Raw genomic sequence first — 18,787 nt, 5'->3', positions numbered from 1 at the left:
CATTGTAACTCTCTGCTCTTTCACATGAGTTCTCACGACAGCAGGAAGTGAATTGTTAAACTTCTCCAAAATAAGAATCTCTCTAACAGTGTCATAGTTTTGCTCTGTTTTTAATACCCTTACCAATCTTTCAAAATTACTTTGTTTGATCCTTTCAAACTCAATGTGCATTTAACCAGGGACCCTTTTTTAGATTCCTGAAACACTGTCTGTCGGCTTCTGGCACAACCTCATATACACTTCAGATGGTTTCTTCACCCCATACTGGCCAGATACCTCCTCCGATAGGAATGCAAATACCTACCAGCCTTTTTTGGATCAACTAAATCCACATGGTCACTGAGCACTGCATTGGTTTAGCCACTTTCTCAAATTAAATTCAAAAGGCTTCAACATCCTTCTCATCAAATTTAGAAAATGCCTCGGTGTATTTAAATAGAACCCCATTAGGCCATTGGTTACAATAGGGTTGTTCAATCTCACTATCCTCCTCATCCAGCCTACCATCTACCTTGATCTCCGCCTTCTATGTCAACTTTCCTCTCTAATTGCTAACATTTGAAGTTGAAACTCTCTGTTTTTCTTCTCTCCTTTTTTCTCTTTCTTCTTCGTTTCCTTTTCTTTTATTTCTGCTTTTCATCATAATTCAAACTGTTTCAATTCCTTCTCATGTTCACGGTGCCTCATTTGAAATTGAATTCTCGCCATTTCCAAAGACTCTGATGGCTGTTCAACAAAACGTAATTGCCGAACTATAGCTGTAATTATCTCTCATTTTCTCACAGACAAAAGCAAACCCAACTCCAGCTTGTCTGTCAATTCCTACAGTTTTGCCTTCACTACCTTTTGTAAAACCCCCAACTTCACTTCTTCCACACCCAGATAACTCTTAGTGACTGAAAGAATCTTTATACACAAAACACTGTTTAAACCAACCGAATTCAACATCCGGAACAAAAGACACTAACAACTACCATACGGGACCTTTGAACCCAACAGTCTCTCGATGCATACTTTTCAGTGTCTGCATGAGCTTATTCTGGATTCTCTGGTTTCCTCACACAATCCAAAGGTGTGCATGTCAGGTGAATTGGCCATGCTAAATTGTTCATAGTTTTCAGGGATGTGTGGGTTAGAATCATTTGTCGGGGTAAATGTGTAATATTAGGGTAGAGGAATGAGTCTGGGTAGGTTAATCCTCGGAGGGTTGGTGTGGACTTGTTGGGTCGAATGGCCTGTTTGCACACTGCAGGGATGTAATTCTAAATCCAATTTGGTATTATACATTTAGAACCAGACAAGCGTCCCCAATTTGCTATAGACCAACTCGACTGCCTCAAAATATTTTAAGAGGATAACTTGGATGCTACCCTTTTCTTATTTTAAAGGTAGATGTGAATTGGGTGTTCCAGATGTAATGCTACTAGTCAAACCCACCCACCATTAAGCAAAACACAATATATTTAAACACTCTAATGAAATTCCAGACACAATGAAGAGGAATTCAGAATAATTTAACTATAGGAAACCTTAACCGAATAATGGATATAATACCTTCTACAAATAAACTGTTCCAATATACTAACATTCCATAAACACACCCCTTGGCAAAAAGGAACATTCAGACATATATACTTCATACAGTTCTCCAATCCAGGAGGAAACAGCATCAAGTCAGTTTTCAGAGAGAGTAGCAGCTGGGGATAAGTTATGAGGCCATTGTTACTGCTATTTATTATAAACCCTAAGAGCGTCGTAAGTTATTTACTTGAGCCGTTTTCAGTAGGCAGTTTGGCCTTTAAGATCTCTTATTTTAAAAAGGAGAAAATCATCTTTTTTTAAAAAAAAGTGACAGCATTGTCACACAATTTAGATGCCGGGTACTTTACTTAAGGGACTTCCTCGTGTTACTGATCGCAAGGTCACCGGAGAGGGACAAATTCAGGGACAGGCCAAGTTACAAGGATGTGTCTCATAACTTCTAAAACACCCCTGTCCATGGACCATCACATGGGACATACCGTGAAGTGAACAACAGCCTGAAACACACCATTTCACTCTTTCTGAACTACGCAATGCCAGCACTTGATACACTAGGGAGCCAAAAGCTAAACCCAGGGAAAGACACAGAGGGACAGAAAGATTCACAAAAAAGACAGAAACAGACAGTTAATTAATGGAAAAGATATTGTGAAAATATGGGCAATCAGACAGGGCAGTGGGACGAACTGGAGAAGTGAGATCTTCGAGAGTAAAATGACAAGAATGAGAACATTGAATAAAGGCATTGTCAGATCAGCTGGAATGGTTTGTTACATCAATTTCTGAATCTGCTTCACAGAACACCACAAACAACATAAACTAGGACAAGATGACAGCCCAGCATGGAGAGCTGTGCAACCATGCTAGTGTGTTGCTCAGTGAACTGCACTATCTGCTCAGCATAGAGAGTATTGCAAACTTTACTATCATATGCTAACCATACTCGCATCAGGTTACCCCCTACAATGGGAAGGTTTGCTGCGTGTGTGTGTGTGTGCTCATCAGAAACTGAGAGAGAGTGCGTGTGTGCGCGTGCGCGATTGGCGTGGTTGAATGCGAAATTCATTGTTTGAGAAGGAACGCACATGGAGGAAACTATTTTAAATACGAACAACAGGCCGGGTTTTTGTTAATCAACAGAGAGGGAACGAGAGAAGTTTCATGGACAGATGATGTAAAGTGTTTGAGAATGTTAAAATAAAGGCATTGTCAGTCACAATAGCAATATACATCGGCGTGCACATGAATGACAGATAGATGGGAGTTTGGTGTGAGGTCGAATCAGGTTTGTTTCGGCAGGTTTGAAGCCGGAAGCGTCAGAAGCCTGTACTTCATAGCTCAAGGTTCAAACAGCAGATGGAATAAACCAGTGAGATATATTCTGGAGTGGTGAGTATTTCAAGTTTGAAATGTTCAGGGCATGATGTCAAGAATCAGCTCATAGTCAAAGGGATGTCCCATAGTTGTGACTTGTCTACTTCAGCTGCAGATGTTGGCCAGGGATGGGATGGAAACAGTGGAAGGAAGTGGAGTTTGTAACCAGAACAGTAGAGAGTGACCTCCATGCTGTTAATATTTAAATAACAAAGGCCATGATACAATAAATTGTAGTTCTACGCTGGAGCTGAGTAGGTCAACATAGAGATCCGTGAGTAACACTGCCAGAGCAGAGAGGGAGACAGTAATTGAACACGTTCATTGATGTAGTTAGTAGTGGTCTGTAGAGTGAATATCTGGATTGAGAGTTTCAGCAGGAACAATAATAGCGACAAGAAGTGTAGACTATATAAAAGAACAATAATACACTCATAACTAGTTTATAGAGAAAAAAAAAACTTGACAGTGACACTTACCAGGAACACCAAACATAGCTAGGAAAGGATAATAAAAATATTGAATAATGAGAAGAGCGTAATAGATCCGCAATGATAATGACTACCAATAAAATGCAGAAAGATACCAAACATAATTGGATAAACTCCTGTCTATTGTTGGAACATGCCAGTCCAATGATTCATCCATTGATTCATTCATCTGATCCATTGTTGGAATATTCCAGTCTAATGTTCTCAGATTCTGATCTCTCCTCCCCCTGTCTCTGGATCTGCTGATCCCTATCGTGCTGTCGGTGATGCTCCCGCTCATGTTATGGGATAACACATTGAACGGCGCCCATTTATCATTAAAACCCTCCACTTGGATAATTAGAATCCATGGAGATTGGCATTAATCACAGTCACTGAACAAACACTGGGAAACCGAGCAAAGGCTACGACAACAGATGAATGGGCACCGCACAACAATCAACAGACAGGAGTGTTCCCTCCCAGTTGGGGAACACTTCAGTGGTCCAGGAACTTCGACCTCGGACCTTCTGGTGACCATCCTCCAAGGCGGACTTCAGGACAGGCAGCAGCGAAAAGTGGCCGAGCAGAGGCTGACAGCTAATTTCGGTACCCCTAGGGAGGGCCTCAACTGGGATCTTGTGTTCATGTCACATTACAGGTGACCACCATTGCACTATACACACACAGACACAGACACCACTACACGGACACATACACAGGCTCTCCTATGCATACGCATGCACACGGGCACACATGTACACAGACACGCACACAGACACTCCCACATACCCTGACAGACACCCACACTGACACAGGCATCCGCTCAGAGACTTAGACCACTCTACACTCATGCACACACATATATGCATTCTCTTACAGACACTCACAGCCCCCACCCAGACACGCACACAGACTGACACATTCACATACGCACCCCCTCACAGACTTAAGACATTCTACATCACTACACATACATATACACTCCCTCTCACACTCACAACCCAGACAAACACACATACATAAACACACAAAGAGACGACCTTCATGCACATGTATGTTTTGTAGGGTGTATTTGTACTTGCAGAGTTACATTGTACTTTGCTCAAAAACTGCATGAATTCATGTAAAACTCTGTATTCTCACTTTTCAGATTAAAATCAATCTAAACATCATGGCATAGACAAGAGAACACAGGGGGGCTAACACCTTCAACATATTGTCTAGCTAACAGTCAATGTTACAGTTAACCTGAGAATGCAACTTTTTTTTTTAAAAAAGGGTTTGATGATTTACACAAGAAATACGTGAAACTATTAAGGTATTCGAACAGATGAAAAACTGAACAGATAATCAAGGTATTTTTCAATGTATAATTTCAGTTACATCACACTGTAAATTTTTGGTCTAAATTCTGAGCCTTAGAATTGTGCCCTCCACTATTATTTGATGAAGGAGCGGCGATCCAAAAGCTTGTGTGCTTCCAATTAAACCTGTTGGACTATAACCTGGCGTTGTGTGATTTTTAACTTTGTACACCCCCAGTCCAACACCGGCATCTCCGAATCATGACTGAATAAACAGCTCAGTTAACCAGTTCCACACATCACTTTTCATATCAGTATAAAAGGGAACATTTACTGGGTTTGGATGGAATGGGTGAGGATTGCTGAGGGGTAGACCATAAATCTTTATAATCTTTTTGTAACTTGTATATGAAAGTATTAACAGAACACTGCAGTTGTCTATATATGTTCCACCGTGTTTATGAAAGGAGGCAGTTATAAAATAACAGATCGGCTGCATAAAAAAAAGTCGAGTGGGCAAGTTTCTAGATACCTCAACACAAAGTATGATATTATTGACCAGTGTGAGGCTACTCCTGGTTTTAAGTGCCCTGTTATCAAATCCTTTCATAACCTTGAGACAAAGCATTGAGACTGCTGCTCATCAACAGGCCGAAGCAATTCTGTCCCTATGGGCCTCTTACAGAGGGATAAGAGAAGGCAATTTAGCCCATATTAGCCTGTTGCTACTTGAAAAGGTGGAAAGCTAGAATATTGGTACATGTTGCCAACAGAATCATTCAAACCAAAGAGATGTGTCGCTGCAGCTGTATGAAGTGTTACTGAGAGGGCACCTGGAGTACATTGCGTTGTTTGTGTTTCTGTAACTGAGAAGGGATGGACCTCCATCGATACAGTTTAACGGCTGCTCGTAATCCACGGGTTGCTATGGCTTTTAATGTCTCGTGTCTGTAACACAGGAATAGGAGGAGGCCATTCAGCCTTTCCAGTCTATTACAGAGGGCCACGAGGCGCCCATTCAGCCTCTCGAGCCTGTTAGGGAGGGGCAGGAAGTGTTTATTTAACTTTCAAGTCTGTTACACAAAATATTAGTTTTAAATTAGTTTTGGAATAGGAAAGACCTGATGTAAACATTGAAGTTCTAACTTTGAAATTGGTCAATTTTGAAAGTGTTAGGCGAGCTCTGTGAAAGGCTGATTGGCATACTCTATTCGTAGGTAAAGGGATGGTTGGAAAATGCAAGGCTATCTAAACTTGGTTTCAGAGAGTCCAGCCAACGTGTTTCTAATAGTGAGATGGGCAAGGCTGGTGGGTGCAAGGAGTGCTGGGTGGCTAGATATATTGATGCTCTGGTCAAGGTAAGGAAGGAGGCATATGTCAGGTTAACAGAGCTGAGATCAAGTGAATCCCGAGAGGAGTATAAGGGCAGTACGTGTATAGTCAATGGGGAAATCAAGCCAGAAAAATGTGGACGCAAGATGGCTTTAGAAATAGGGTTAACGAGGCATTGAAGAAATGTTACAAATCCTTTAATGGCAAATGATTAACTGGGGAGAGAATAGGCACCCTTAAAGAACAGTAAGGCGACCTATGTGTGGAACCACAGGAGATGGGAGGGTTACGAAACAAATATTTATTCTCAGTATTTAATGTCGAGGAGGTTACATGAGCGAGAGAATGAAAAAAATATATAATGATATCTTGAAAAGTGTTTATATTACAAGGGGGTGTTGGACATTTTAAAACACATAAAGGTGAACAAATCTCCGGAACCTGATCAGTTGTATCCCAGACGTTTGTGGGAAGCTAGGAAAGAGACTGCTCAGCATTTTGCTTATATACTTGTAAAATTTACTTCCACGGGTGAGGTGTCAAAAGACTGGAGCACAGCTGATGTAGTGTCATTATTTAAGGAAGTAAGGAATTAGCAGGTAACTATAGATCGCTGAGTCTGACGTCAATGGTGACTAAATTGTTGGAGGGGATTTTGAGGGAAAGGATGTATATGCATTTGGAAAGATAAGGACTGAAGAGGGCTTTGTACATTGGAGATCACGTCTCACTGACTCGGTAGAATCGTTTGAGGAAGTGATGAAGATGATTGATGAAGGCAGGACAGTGGATGTTGTCTTTATGGAATTCAGTAAGAAAACCAATATGTTCTACATGGTAGACTGGTTAGCAAGGTTAGACTGCCTGGGATCCAGGGAGAGCTCGCCATTTAGGTCCAAACTTTTCTTGAATATTGGAGACAGGCCTGACAGTGGACATTTGTTCATTAAACTTGGAGACCTGTCACCAGTGGCATGCCGCAAAGATCAATAGTGGGTCCACTGCCTTTTTTCACTTATACAAAGCAATTGCATTTCAGTTATGAATAATGGTCAGTAAGTTTGATAATAATTCCAAATTTGTTGGTGTAGTCGACAGTGAAGAATGATCTCTCAGACTATAATGGGACTTTGCTTCGGTGAACCAAGGAGTGGCAGATGGAGTTTATTTTAGTTAAATATGAGGTGTTGCATTTTGCCAAGACAAATCAAGGCAAGACATGTAGTTAGGGTCCTGTCGAAAGCAGCCAGTCAAGGAGAACTCCATAGAAATGATCGAATCCCTACAGTGAGGAAACAGCCTATTCGGCCCATCGAGTCCACACCGATCCTCTAAAGAGCATCCCATTGGACAAACCCCTACTCTATCCCTCTGAGTCTGCATCTCCCATAGCTAATCCACCTCGCCTGCACATTCCTGGGTACTATGTGCAATTTAGCATGGCCAATCTACCCTTACCTGCATATCTTTATACTGTCAGAGGAAAACATAACATCTGGAGGAAACTCATGCAGACACGGGGAGAATGTGCAAACTCCACACAGGCTGTCATTCAAGGATGGAATTAAACCCAGATCGCTGCGCTCTGAAGCAGCAGTGCTAGTCACGGAGCTACTGTGTCACCTTGTGGTGCAGGTTCTCCGTTCCTTGAAAGTGCCGTCACAGGTAGACAGCGCAGTGAAGAAGGCACTTGGTGATCTTCCCTTTTTGGTACGTGCTTTGTCTCTAAACATTTTCACGACATGTTGCATCTGTACAGGACATTGGTTTGGCCACTTATGTAATATTGCCTTTAATTCTGGTCACCTTGCTGTCGAAAAGATGTAGTCAAACTTGAAAGGGTACAGAAGAGATTTAAAAGAATGTTGTCGGTGTTGGAGGGTTAGAGTTACAGGGAGAGTTTGATTAGGCTGGGACTATTTTCAAGGTTTGAGGCTGAGGGGTGACCTTTAAGAGGTTTATAAAATCAGGAGGGGCATAGATAAGGCAAACAGTCAACGTCTTTTCCCAGGATAGGCAAGTCCAAAATTAGAAGACAAAGGTTTAAGGTGAGAGGGGAAAGATTTAAAAAGGGACATGAGGGAAGCATTTTCACACAGAGACTGCTATGTGTATGTATTAAACAGCCAAAAGAGGTGGTGGAGGCAGGTACAGTTACACCATTTAAAATGCAGTTGAACGGATACATGCATGGGAAGTGTTTAGAGGGAGATGATCCAAGTGCTGTCAAGGAGGACGAGATTTATTTAGGATATTTGGTCGGTATGGGCGATCAGACCGAAAGGTATTTTTCTGTGCTGTACATGTCCGAGACTCTATTGCCTCTTGAGTGTATAACACAGGAACAGGAGGAGGCTATTCAGCTTCTGAATTCTGTCAGTCAGCTTGTTTGCTCAATTACTGAGAGTAAAATACAAAAATGCATCATTCAGATTTTGATGGTATTTTACAGAAACAGAAGAAAGGCTGTTAGTCAAGAGAAGCCATTCAGGCCCTCAGTTCCATTCCTCAGGAGCAGCACGTGAGCACAGAGCTATTGGAACCTGTCAGTCAGTAATAGGAGGAGGATGTCTACTTTCGCAAACCTTGGATCAGGAGGCAGTCACTCAGCTGCCCAAGATTGGGACACAGGAACAGGACGCAGTCATTCAACTGCTTGAGACTGGGGCACAGGGAAAGGAGAGACACAAAGAGCTCGAAACTGGGACACTGGAATAGGAGGCAGTTACTCAATTGCTTGAGACTGTGACATAGGAGCAGGAAGCAGTCATTCAACTGCTTGAAACTGGGACACAGGAACAGGAGGGAGTCACTCATAGCTCGAAACTGGGGCACAGGGAAATCTGGTGGTTAGTGAGGCCCCAGCATCCTGTTATGTAAGGACAGCAGGATGTGACTCACTCCCGACCAGTATGGGACACTGGGAGAGAAGGGGGTTTGCTTGGAACAAACAGAAATATATGAATAAGTTGCATTAGTTGTCCATTCAATCCTGCCCCAACATTCACAAAGACCACGTTTGATATGATTGTGATTCCATCATTCCATTTTACCGATACTCCCCTCTCTTCAGCCTCTGCTCCATTTGTTGGTCATGTTGCAGACTCGGGTGCTGTAACAAAACTCACCATGACTCATCCAGAAGGATGGGTCTAACAGGATAATATTTGAAGGTCCAATCACAAGAATGAAAACACAAAATCAAGGTATTGTCAGATGTTTAGTACTCTCACATTCGCAATCCAACTCACATAACCAGCCCATCTATTACATATTTAGGATGGAGCACTGTGTAGATCCGGCTACTGTACTGCTATATGTAACGCAGCAATGTCCAGAGTGAAACTCTGTGCAGCCCACATCAATGCTGGATCTATAATCCTGGAATAAATGTCGAGTGTGGCGAGCTGTGAAGTCCGCACTGGTTCATTCTGAAATCAACCAAGGCTGTTGCATTGTTCGGTAACACTGTGTTAGATCACTGCCCAGTGTGGAGAAACATGTAACCAATGCTGGAAGTGACAGGATGTGCAGTTCCCATCCATTTACAGCTCCATATCTGCACTGTGCCTTGACAAGGGATGCTGTTAATGTGAAAGTTTCTGCAAGGAAGAGGTGTAAATGGAAACAATTTAAATACCAATAGTTCTGATTAAGGCGAGTATCACTCTAGTATTTAAAGATGAACTAACTGAGATAATATCCAATAAGGTTTTGTGAACGTTGCAAAGAAGTAAGTGGGGGATGGTGATGTTATAGTGATTGCACTAAAAGCCTCCAAATAATCAATGGGAATTAGAGGAAAAATATGCAGAGAGACTGGCGAGACTTGCAGGAGCAATTGGGTTGTCATTATAGGTGATTTTAATTTTCTTAACATAGACTGGGATTTCCAGATGATTATGACCTTAGATGGAAAGTAATTTGTTAAGTGTGTTCAGGAAAGTTTCCACAAGCAATATATCGAGGGTCCTACTGGGGAAGGGACAAACTCGACTTACTTTTGGGAAGTAGGGTAGGATAGGTGATGGAGGTAAAGTGGGGGACCATTTTGGGAAAAGTGACTAGAGCTATATTAATTTTAAAATAGTTATGGTAGGGACAAAATTGGTCCACGGATTCAAGTTCTAAGTTGGGGCAAGGCGTATTTTGTTGGAATTAGACAGGGGATTGCAGGGGATGATTGGAATAGTTTGTTTCCAGGTAAAAGGATCCCGGGCAAGTGGGAGAGCTTCAAAAGTGAGATAGCTCGAGTTCAAGGTCTACATGTTCCTGTGAGGGTGAAGGGAAAGTGAGGCTAGAAGAGAGAACCCTGGATGACGAGAATATTGAGGCTCTGACCAGAAAAAAATAGACGCGTGGCTCAGGTACAGGCAGCTGGGACCAAGGGAATCCCTGGAGGTACACAGGGGATACAGGACTTTACTGAAGATGGAAATCAACAGGGCTAAAGTGGGGTATGAGATAGCCTTGGCTGAGCAGATTAATGTGAATCCAAATTCAATATAGGAAAGAAAAAGAACAACCAGAGAGAGAATAGGACGTCTTAAAATCCAAAATGGGTATGTATGTGTAAAACCTCAAGAGATGGTTGAGTTCCTCAATTCCCCCTCTGTGTTTGCCATGAGGAAAGACTTGATGACCTGTGACCTTTGGGAGGTTAGTTGTCATATCTTGGTACAGTCCATATCACTAGTAGAGGTGCTGATGGACATATTAGAAATCATAAAGTCAGATAAATCTCTTGGTCCTGGCCAGATATATCCAAGAGCACTGCAAGAGGCGAGATAAAACAGTTAAGGGGCCAAGGACCCGGAAGACTGGGCGGTAACTAATGTGCCCTTATTCAAGAAGGGCTGCAAATAAATGCCTGGGAAAGGTAGACCAGTAAGCTTCACATCTGTTTTCAGTAAACCGCTTGAGAAGGTTCTGAGGTATAAGATATGCATGCATTTGGAAAGACAGAGTTTGATTTGGAGCAGTCAGCATAGCTTTGTGCGTGGCAGATCACGCCTTACAAATTTTGTTAGAGTTTTTGAGGAAGTGACCAGGAAGGTTGACAAGGGTAGGGTGGTGGACATGGTCTATATGGATTTCAGAAAGGCCTTTGATAATGTTCCACATGGTAGGCCGCTCTGGAAGGTTAGATCGCATGGACCCTAATGTAAACTGGCAAATTTGCGACACAATTGGTTTGACGATATGAATCAAATGGCTATGGTGGATGTATGCTTGTCGGACTGGAGGCCTGTGACTAGTGGAGTGCCTCAGGGGTCGGTACTCGGCCCATTGCTGTTTGTTACCTATATCAATGATTTGGACCAGAGTGCACACGCAAGGTTAGTAAGTTTGCAGATGATTCTAAATTAGGAGGCATAATTAACAGTGAGGAACATTATCAGAAATTGCTGCAGTACCTTGGTCAGCTCAGGAAGTGGGCTGAGAAATAGCAACTGGCGTTTACTATAGGTAAGTGTGATGTCTTGCATTTTGGAAAGTCAATTCCAGGTAGGAGTTTAATAATGAATGAGAGGGTCTTAAGGTGTGTAGTGGAACAAAAGGACGTTGGAGATCAGGTGCACGGTTGTCTGGAATTTGAGTCACAGATACACAGGACAGTGAAGAAGGTTGTTGGCACACTGGCCTACATCAGGGAGTTGAGTATGGAAGTTGGGACGTTATGTTGCAGTTGTACAGGATGTTGTTATGGCTGCAGTTGGAGTATTGTATTCAGTTTTGTTCACCTTGCTCTGGAAAGGATATTATTGAATGAGAAAGAATGTAGAAGAAATTTCCAAAGATGTTTACTGGGCTAAAGACTCTAAGTTATAGGCAGAGGTTGGACAGGTTAGAACTTTTTTTTTATAGCGTAGGAAACTGAGAGGGTTCTTATAGAAGTGTAGCTCTTATAAAATCATGAGAGGCGTGCATGGGGTGAATACTTCAAACTTTTTCCCAAGGTTGTGGAATCGAGGACTAGAGGACATCCATTAATGTTTGGAAAGGAAAAAAAAAAATCTAAAAAAGGAACCTGAGGGGCAACTGTTTTACACAGAGTGTGATACGCATATGGACTGAGCTGCCAGTGGAAGTGATTGAGGTGGGTACAATAACAACATTGAAAAGGCATTTGGACAAAGACACAGATAGGAAAGGATTAGAGGGATACAGAGCAAGGGCAGGGGAATGGAGTGAGTGTGGATAGACATTTTGGTTGGCATGGACCAGCTGGGCCAAATGGTCAGGCACACTGGCAGTCTCGTGCAGTATGACTGTAAATGAATGTGTTTAGGAGTGGAGGCAGAGTGGGGGAAACTGAGAACAAATGCCATGGAAAAATATGTTCACAGGTTTCAGAATGCTGAAATGAAGATTTTACGATAGTATCATGCAACACGGGTCAATATTACGAAGAATTATGAGTGAAAGGGATATTGCTGTACGTTCAGGTGATGGAGGGTTTTGGATGAGCATTTGTTCTGTAGTTTTGTAACTGGGAGTGAGGACAGCAGAGTCTTCGCCTCACTGGGCTGAATCTAACAAAAAAACTGTCGCAGTGACATTTTCATTGAGTGTGACAGAGGGGTTGTCTGCACGAGACAGAGCTAGTTTCATGGTGCTATCTTACCAAACTCATCTCATTAACTACCCACCCCACTCTATGGTGTTCCTCTCATACAATGCCAGACCTATTCTCCCAACCATCACGACTGGAGGTACTCACCATCGCCTGGATGCCCCTGGATATTTCTTGATCCCTGACACTGGGGTCATCTTTAAAACGCCAATGGGCACACGGTTGAGCTTTCTCAGTTTGGAACTGCCCTGCACAGTTTGCCATGAGCATGCCAGATAAGGGGCAATTACACCACGGTTTCTTTTCAGGGGCACGGAGGTCCTGGTGGATGGGCTAGTACAGAGGGGAACCAATCTCTTCCCAGAGGGATCACACCACCAGACCCATGGAGCCTGGTCTGAGCTCACCACCCACCTGAGTGCAGTATCTGTGGTCTGAAGAAATGTCCAGCAAAACAGGACAAGCATCAATTACCTTCCCCACTCTGTCAGGATAAGGGTCACCGTATTCTCTCTGCTCCCTCACACTCACTTTATATCTGTTATAGCACGGACCCCCGAACAAGGCTCATGGTCCACCAATCTCACTACTGCATGCAGCACCTTCCCTCTGTTTCTCTCTTGCATTTCTAATGCCCCCCACACAGTTATAGAATATTCTGGAGAATGCCAATTATGGAATGTTTCAGATAATGTTCCAACTTATTCCCAGTTTCAGTAAAGCGGCAGTGCCCCAGTGTGTAACACCTAAGAGGATGGAGTAGAGATGTACGTTTTCCCAATCACACACAGTTAAAATCTATGATGAGGCCATTCGGTACTTTAAACATGCTCCAACATTCAAGACGTTTGGGGGTGATGTGATGGTTTTCTCAGCTCCATGTTACAAGAACTTTCAGTCATTCAACCCCCAGCTTCCTGTTAGCAAGCAGATGATTCTCAGAAGCTTTTTACCCCGTGTTTCTTCTAGCTTGTGTTCCGAAGGCATTTCCCAAGGGGACGGACTCTCCTAACAATATAGTTCATCTGCTTTATAAATTCTTACAATAGTCAGGATGCTTTCCACAGACCAATCAAAACCATGCACTTATTTTATGGTTATCGATATCCAATCACAATTAGTCATTATGGTTATTTCACTTGTCTCACCTTATTGTCTTCAGCCAAAGACAGCTTCCAAACACTTTTCTCATAGTAAAATACAATTTCTAGCAGAGAACGTTTTTATCCTCAGCCGTTATCATGACCGTTATCTCAAATATACCTTTTTTCTTGTCATGAATGTTTCTCTTGCCCTTTGTCTGTGACTGATTCTGTGTGTAACAGTTACACAGTCTCCCACTCAGTTGGCTGGATGGTTGGTTTGTGATGCAGACGGAGGCCACCAGCGCAGGTTCAATTCCCCGCACTGACTGAGGTTACCATGAAGGGGATGCTCTCTCAACCTCAACCCATCACCTGAGGTGTGGTGACATTCAGCGTAAACCACCATGAGTGGTCTATCTAATGAGAGTTCTTTGGGACTCTATTCTATCAAAGTTACCATTTTAATTTTTTAAAATTTTGTTTTACTGAAAAACAGATCCTTATTATTAAATTAAACCAATAACAAAACAACTCAAATAACTGAACAAAATTACACCCATGTGCATGTACATACAAAACAAGTTAAAGTCTCTTAACGGACAGAAGAAAAAACAAAAACAAACAAAAATAGTAAATAAATAATACGGCTCAGAATAACCAAACGATAGCTCTTGTTCTTCGAGAGCATTAACTGATACACATTCACATGTTCACAATTCTTCATATTAGATTCATTAGACAATATCGTCATGGCTATATAAAAGCCCCTTTTCGATTGGCAGATCAGACTGTATCGCGATATTCCAAAAAGGGTTGCCATATCTTATATAAATCTCCCCTTTTTGGTGCACCATACTGGTGAGAAAGTCCAAAGGGATATTCTCCATGACGAGCTTACGACGACCCAACAGACCCGGGCGGGGGTTTCAGAAATCCAACACAACAGAATATTTTTCCTGGCATAGGAAGTATAGGGGAGATACAAAAGGAGTATTTTGCATCAGTATTTTCTGGAGAAAAGGATATGGAAGAAATAACATGTCGGGAAACAGATGGTGACACCTTGCAAAATGTCCATATTACAGAGGAGGAAGTGCTGGATGTCTTAAAACTTGTAAAGATGGATAAATCCCCAGTACCTGATCAGGTGTACCCTCGAACTCTGTGGGAAGCTAGAGAAGTGATTGCTGGGCCTCATACTGAGATATCTGTAATATGGATAGTCACTGGTGAGGTGCTGGAAGTCTGGAGGTTGGCTAACGTAGTGCCACTGTTATCAAGGGTGGTAAGGACAAGCCATGGAACTATAGACCAGTGACTTTGGTGGTGGGCAAGTTGTTGGAGGGAATCCTGAGGGACAGGATGTGCATGCATTTGGAAAGGCAAGGACTGATTAGGGATAGTCAACATGGCTTTGTGCGTGGGAAATCATGTCTCACAAACTTAATTGAGTTTTTTGAGGAAGTAACAAAGAGGATTGATGAGGGCAGAGGGGTGGATGTGATCTATATGGACTTCAGTAAAGGTTTCGACAAGGTTCCGAATGGGAGACTGATTAGCAAGGTTAGATCTCATGTAATACAGGAAGAACTAGCCATTTGGATACAGAACTGGCTCAAAAGTAGAAGACAGAGGGTGATGGTGGAGGGTTGTTTTTCAGACTGGAATCCGGTGACCTGTGGAATGCCACAAGGATCGGTGCTGGATTCACTACTTTTTGTCATTGACATGAATGATTTGGATGTGACATAAGAGGTACAGTTAGTAAGTTTGCAGATGACACCAAGATTGGAGGTACAGTGGACAGTGAAATGGGTTACCTCAGATTGCAACAGGATCTGGACCAGATGGGCCAATGGGCTGAGAAGTGGCAGATGGAGTTTAAGTGAGATAAATGCGAGGTGCTGCATTTTGGGAAAGCAAATCTTAGCAGGACTTATACACTTAATGGTCAGGTCCCAGAGAGTGTTGCTGAACAAAGAGACCTTGGAGTGCAGGTTCATAGCTCCTTGAAAGTGGAGTCGCAGGTAGATGGATAGTGAAGAAGGCGTTTGGTATGCTTTCCTTTATTGGCCAGAGTATTGAGTGCAGGAGTTGAAAGATCATGTTGCAGCTGTACATAACATTGGTTAGGCCACAATTGGAATATTGCGTGCAATTCTGCTCTCCTTCCTATCGGAAAGATGTTGTGAAACTTGAAAGGGTTCAGAAAAGACTTATAAGGAGGTTGCCAGGGTTAGAGGATTTGAGCTATAGAGAGAGGCTGAATAGGCTGGGGCTGTTTTCGCTGGAACATCTGATGCTGAGGGGTGACATTATCGAGGTTTTCAAAATTATAAGGGCCATGGATAGGGTAAATAGGTAAAGTCTTTTTCCTGGTGTCAGGGAGTCCAGAAGTGGAGGGTATAGTTTTAGGGTGAGAGGGGAAAGATACAAAAGATACCTACGGGGCAACTATTTCACACAGAGGATGGTACATGTATGGAATGAGCTGCCAGGTGAAGTGGTGGAGGCTGGTACAAGTAGAACACTTAAGAGGCATTTGGATGAGTATATGAAGAGGAAGGGTTTGGAGTGTTATTGGCCGGGTGCTGGAAGGTGGGACTAGATTGGTTTGGGATATGTAGTCAGCATGGATGGGTTGGATCGAAGGGTGTGTTTCCATGCTGTACATCTCTATGACTCTATTACTTGTATTAATCTCTGTTTTTGTGCACCATACTGGTGAGAAGGTCCAAAGGGATATTCTCCATGATGAGCTTACAAAGACCCAACAGGCCCTCGGAGTATCAGACATCCAACACAACAGAATATTTTTTCCTAGCACAGAAAGTAAGGATATAATTTTTTTCCCATGTGCATCTGCGTAAGCTACTCTGGGCAGGCCCAGGAAAAGAGAAACCGTGTCCATCTCCAATTCGGTCTCCAAGACTCACTCCACCACACCTAACACAGTGATCCAATATATACGAAGCCTTCAGCAGGACCACATGCAATGAGTAAGAGTTCCTCTAGTCATTCTGCATTTAGAACATGCTGAAGATAATCCCACACTGATTTTTGTGAGAAAATCCGGTGACAGAAGAATTTTCAACTGCATGGAATGGGTCCTATTACATATCAAAATCCTTCGAGCATTTTCACAAACATCTTCCAATGTCTCCAAAGAGATCTATACCCCCCAACTCTCTTGCACAGACGTCACGAAGCAGTACAGTCTTGTCTGAGGGGACACTCTGCAACAAATGATAAAGGGCACTAACAAAGAATGTATCCTTAGCAATATGCACCCACTTCTCTGTATTGGATCTGGAAGAGTCTGTTAAAAGTGTGTGTTTTTAAAATCAAATCTCTAATCTGGAACAAAAAACAGAAGAAGTCCCTACCAGGTAGTCCATATTTACGAGTTATTTGATCAAATGGTATCATTGTTTCTCCCTCACGTTACACGTGGTGGCTCAGTGGTTTCCACTGCTGACTCACCGCACCAGGATCACGGATTTGGATCCAGTCTTGGGTGACTGGCTGTGTGGAGTTACTATGTTCTCAACTGTGTCTGCATAGGTTTCCTCGCACAGTCACAAAGATGTGCAGGTTAGATGAATCGGCAATTGATAAATCGCTCATAGTGTTCCAGGATCTGTAAGTTCAGACTTCAGTCAGGATAAATATAGGATGGTAGGGGAATGGGTTTGGTGGGTTACTCTTCAGAGATCCAAGGGCTTGTATCCACACTGTAGGGATTCTACCAATTCTAAATCACCCAAGCAAGGTACCCCCTCGCTGTCCACAGTTTAAACCTGGAATCCATTTTCCCCGGTTGAAAACCTGGTATACCAATTTAAGGGGTAAGAAACATGGTTTTGGCTGTATTGCCCTCGATCTGACGCATTGTCCTTAAAGTTTTAACAGTATTGATAATCATTATTTTTTAACAATCCTCCATAAACGTTGTCATTTTATCTAAGAACAACAGATTAATAAGGGTTCACTTTGTCTGAGAGGGCTCAATGTCTATCCGTATTGACGCCGAGTCCTCAGCGACCCAGGCACTAACATAGGATGATAAAAGAGGTTAATTGATAGCTTTTAATTGGGGAGATCAACTCCCCACAATCTGTGGAGCAGTTGCAATTTTGTTAGCTCGATAAAGAATCGCTTATGGTGCCAAATAAAAAAGCTAAAAGAGCCATTATGTTTCTAAAATATCTATCTGGGAAACATCAAAGAAAGCATTCACACGGGTGGTAGGAAATGAGGAAGGACATTCATTTTAATAACAGCTGTCCGACCTCGACAGTAGATTGGAAATGCCTCCCATCTTTGTTTAATTTTGTCAAATAAATGGTCACAGTTTATGTTAAAAAAAAGATCAAAGACAGATATAATGAAGATACTGAAATAGGGAAACCACCCCAGTGACCATTTAAAAGGAAATCAAGATTTGTCCTCAGTATCAGTTATTTCCCTAAGAACATCCATAGGCATGGCCTCCAACTTTGTAAAATTAATCTTATCGCCCAGAAAGGCAACAAGTGAATTAACGCATTGCATCACATGATCTACCAAAATTACGGGATTTGACAAAAACATAAGACAATCATCTGCATACAATGTAATTGTGAGAAACAAAGCTCACTCAGTTCAATAATTTCAGTCCGAGACAAGATCTGATTCAGTAGTGTCATTTATTTTACCCTTGCAAGAGGGTGCGATGTCCAGTGTCTACAAGTCAGTGACACACACACTGAATTCAATGAATACACGATATTTATGTAATTTGGTTCCTTTTTTATCCCATTGCTCCTCCCCGTTTACATCTTCCACTTCTCTAAGACCGGCACCCATTACTCCTGTTTATCTCTTGCCTTATCGGGCCTTGTCTGTACCAAAGTGCTTATTTCTGGCCCCACAAGGCCGTTTGACCACATCCCGCTGTGGCCCATTGTTAGGTATATCCTTTCTTCACCATTATCTACTCCCTCCATCTGTGCTTTCCCCAACCATACTGATCCTTATGACCTCTTAATTGGGGTTTGTTCCTATGTTTCTGTAAAAGTGGGAAACAGAAGCTTATAACTACTGCTTGTGCAAGTAGTT

This window comes from Chiloscyllium plagiosum, unplaced genomic scaffold, assembly GCF_037043375.1.
Source record: "Chiloscyllium plagiosum isolate Xiang-an unplaced genomic scaffold, Cpla_swu_hap1 HiC_scaffold_49, whole genome shotgun sequence".
NCBI classification, from domain to species: domain Eukaryota; kingdom Metazoa; phylum Chordata; class Chondrichthyes; order Orectolobiformes; family Hemiscylliidae; genus Chiloscyllium; species Chiloscyllium plagiosum.
The sequence above is the reverse complement of the archived record's forward strand: the minus strand, read 5'-3'. Positions refer to the sequence as shown.